The sequence below is a fragment of the Myotis brandtii genome, unplaced genomic scaffold, assembly GCF_000412655.1.
Source record: "Myotis brandtii unplaced genomic scaffold, ASM41265v1 scaffold1549, whole genome shotgun sequence".
Lineage (NCBI taxonomy): Eukaryota > Metazoa > Chordata > Mammalia > Chiroptera > Vespertilionidae > Myotis > Myotis brandtii.
The window spans coordinates 114,692-118,207 of record NW_005355616.1 but is presented as its reverse complement, the minus strand read 5'-3'; the positions used below and the strand labels follow the sequence as shown (position 1 = coordinate 118,207).

General features: G+C 48.5%; 1 protein-coding gene and 1 pseudogene across 1 annotated transcript in view; both read right to left on the bottom strand.

Moving 5' to 3' along the window:
* Positions 1-767, bottom strand: part of LOC102242033 (zinc finger protein 501-like) — a 33,284-nt gene extending 32,517 nt beyond the window's left edge. Inside the window, exon 1 of the mRNA XM_014535972.1 lies at positions 556-767. The gene's annotated coding sequence lies outside the window, so the exon portion shown is untranslated. The remainder of the gene's footprint in view (positions 1-555) is intronic.
* The window catches only part of LOC106723615, a 12,302-nt pseudogene extending 10,095 nt beyond the window's left edge, over positions 1-2,207 (bottom strand).
* Between the last annotated feature and the right edge of the window lie 1,309 nt (positions 2,208-3,516).

The window sequence follows — 3,516 nt, the reverse complement described above, 5'->3', positions numbered from 1 at the left end:
GGTGGGTGTGCAGGAGGCAGCTGATCAATGTTTCTCTCTCATCGATGTTTCTAGCTCTCTATTCCTCTCCCTTTCTCTCTGTGAAAAATCAATAAAATATATTTAAAAAGAAAAAAAAATATATGTACAAATGACCAACAGGAATAAAGAACATGCTTTTGCTCACCACTCAACTGGAATCCATTAGGCTCCCTGTCACACAACTAACCACAAACCCCTAAGAGTTGGGTACAGCAGGTGTTGTGACTAAAGGTGTAGAAGGGAGCAGTGCAAACAACAAACCCTGCCAGCCACAGGAAGAACCCAGAAAACTGGAAAAATCTAGCAATGTATATAGTCCACAGGTGAGGACAGAGCACCCCCAGAGAGGAGGGGGTATGGGAAATACAAAGGCAGGTCCCCAAAACCAGCCAGAGTGAGGGTCTTACCCAGGGAGGATATAAGTTCAAAGTTCTCCAGCATCACATTCAGGTACAGCTGTCTCTGACCCTCATCAAGGAGGCTCCATTCCTCCCTGGAGAAGTACAGGGCAATGTCCTCAAAGGTCACGTCAACCTGTCAGAATTGAGACAATTGAAACCAGAGCTGACTCTCTGAGAACCCACACTCCTACTCCTTACACATCTTCCCCACCCTCAACCTCCTCCAGGTCTCCCCAGTTTAGTGTGGACACCAGGCTCTAATGCCAGGGCTGGCTGCTCTCTCATCACAGTCCCATTAATCACTGTTATTGCCCTCAACACAACAGATGGGTTTGGAAGGGGGACAGCAGCTAAGCTCTGAGCCATGCCTCCAGGGCCCCAGCCTTCCTGCCAAGCAATACCAAGGCAGTTTCCCAGATCATGTCTCCAAGAAAAAGACAAACCTGGGCTTATGCTTCACCTTATAGTCCAAACACCAGTCCTAGCTGGTTTGGCTAAAAGGATAGAGCATTGGCCTGTGGACTGAAGGATCCTGGGTTCGATTCTAATGAAGGGCACAGGCCCGGGTTGCAAACTGGATACCCTGTAGGGGGCGTGCAGGAGGCAGCCTATGGATGATTCTCTTTCATTACTGTTGTCTCTTTCTACCTTCCTCTCTGAAATACACACACACACACACACACACACACACACGCGCGCGCGCACATTTATTTTTAAGTCCCAATACCAGGTCTCTGTCTCTCTCCCTTCCTCTCTGAAATATATATATATATTTATCTATTTGTATTTATATATACACATACATACACACACACACACATTTATTTTTAAGTCCCAATACCAGGTCTCCAGTACCATCAGCTCACACTTCCTCCAGATGTGCACACCACTGTGTAATGTCTAACACCATCCCAACTTCAGACCCCACGTTCACTGCCTCAGCTCTGCCACCTTCCTGCTCCACAGCACAGGACCTCTCTGGACTTACCCATGAACTTGGCACATGGCATCCAGAGAGAGCTTGTGAGGGTTCAGAAGGATCTACCACAACCCAATTCCTGGTGGACCCCACAGCCTGGGGAAAGCAGGGCATGCGGCTCTGAAATCCTCCCTGCCCGCCTCGGACCTTGGTTTCTATACTCAGCGCCCACATCCGCAGGGGAATTTCAGATACGAGTCACCCCTGTCCACTGAGCCCTGCATTTCCTGTGTCCTCAGAAGCCACAACACTCCTCTCTCCCGTCCACCTTCCTCAGGGCCCTTGGCGGGGACCTGAGCTGCAGGACGGGACGGGCGCCCTGAGCCCAGGCTGCAGGGTTGAGGGTAAGGAGGCGGTGAGAGCAGGTGTGGGGGGCGGGGGACGCGAACTCACCTGAGCTGAGCAACTGGGCAAGGCCATTGCCATTGGACGCCGTTCGCGGAGCCAGGCAGGAGAGGCCGGAGAGGCGGGTAAGAAGCAGGGGCAGCGGAAGGGGATAATGGGGTTCCTGTTCCGTCACGGACGTGGGTAACCCGGTGGCGTCAGCGAGTTTCACTCCCACGTGCGGGCGGAGCCGGTGAGGACTCGGGCCTTCTCCCTCCGAGTATCCGCCACTGTCCCCGCCACCTGGAGCCGTCCGCCCTGTACTGGGGTAGATTCTGGGTGGAGACCAATAGCCGCCTAGAGAGCACCGGAAGTCCCGCCCCTTCCCGCCGGTGACGCAAGAGAAAGGCTGTTTCTGACCCTTCATTGGCTAAGCTGGCGGTAGTCCTCACAAGGCCTTCTGGGTAATGTGGGTTCCAGCGTCCAAGAGGGTGATGGAAAGTTTTCCCATATCGCTCCAAGGACAACAGCGACACCTGCTGTTAGGGACGCTGGGAAATGACCTTCCTCAGGAAAGAGACATCTTGAAAATGGTTAAAAAAAGAGTCATTTTTCCTGGTAAAGACACTGGAGTCCATGTTTATGAAAACACAATTATCTGTGAGTCCAAAACAGCGACTCGTTAGAAGTATGCCTGCATTACAGTCTTGAAATTTATTTATTTTTTTATTCCTACCTCAAGGATATTTCCCATTGATTTTTATAGAGAGAGGGAGAGACAGAAACATTGATTTTGAAGAGACACATTGATTGGTTGCCCCTGCACACGTCCCATCCAGGGCCTGGGAGGAGCCTGTCGTCCAGGTAGGTGCCCTTGACAGGAATGAGCCCGGGATCCTTCAACCCTTCACCCCATAGGCGGATGCTCTATCCTCTGAGCCAAATGAACCAGGGTGAGTCTGGAAAGTTTGATCACACAAATCACCTACTTACACCATCATAAAGGTATGTGACACATATAACACAAGAATGTGGGGCAGCCCTATCCAGTTTAGCTCACTGGTTAGAATGTGGACCTGCAGACTGAAGGGCCGTGTGTTTGATTTCAGCCAGTGCTTGTACCTAGGTTGCAGGCTCTGTTCGGATGTGGTCTGAGTTGGTGTAGGGGCTAACAATCGATGTGTCTCTCTCATATCTTTGTTTCTTCTCCCTGTCTCTAACTCTCCATTCTCTCTCTCTAAAAAAAAAAAAAGTTAAAAAATGCAGGACATATCTTTGAACTCAAAAAGAACTAAAAAGCATAATATAAACTTTAAATGGAGTTATTTAATCTGACAAAGTTATTGGTTTTTGTTAATGTGAAGATGCCACTGTAATTATCATAGTGAAAGATATTTTGTCCCTACAGACATATCAAAGGTGTCAGCTGAATTGTTTCAGGCATTCTCAATGTGATAACACAAATATTCACAAATTATATTTAGGATAAATGAAATACATATTCATACTAAAAGCTGACCTATATATAGCTCAAAAACTTTAAAATCACATGAAATATTATAAATAACAATTACGAGCATGCATATGTGTAATGAGTCTTAAATTTCATAATTCTGTAAGAAGCTTGTCCTGCCCTAACCGGTTTGGCTCAGTGGATAGAGCATCCGTCTGCGGACTGAAGGGTCCCAGGTTCGATTCTGGTCAAGGGCATGTACCTTGGTTGCGGGCACATCCCCAGTAGGGGGTGAGCAAGAGGCAGCTGATTGATGTTTCTCTCTCATCAATGTTTCT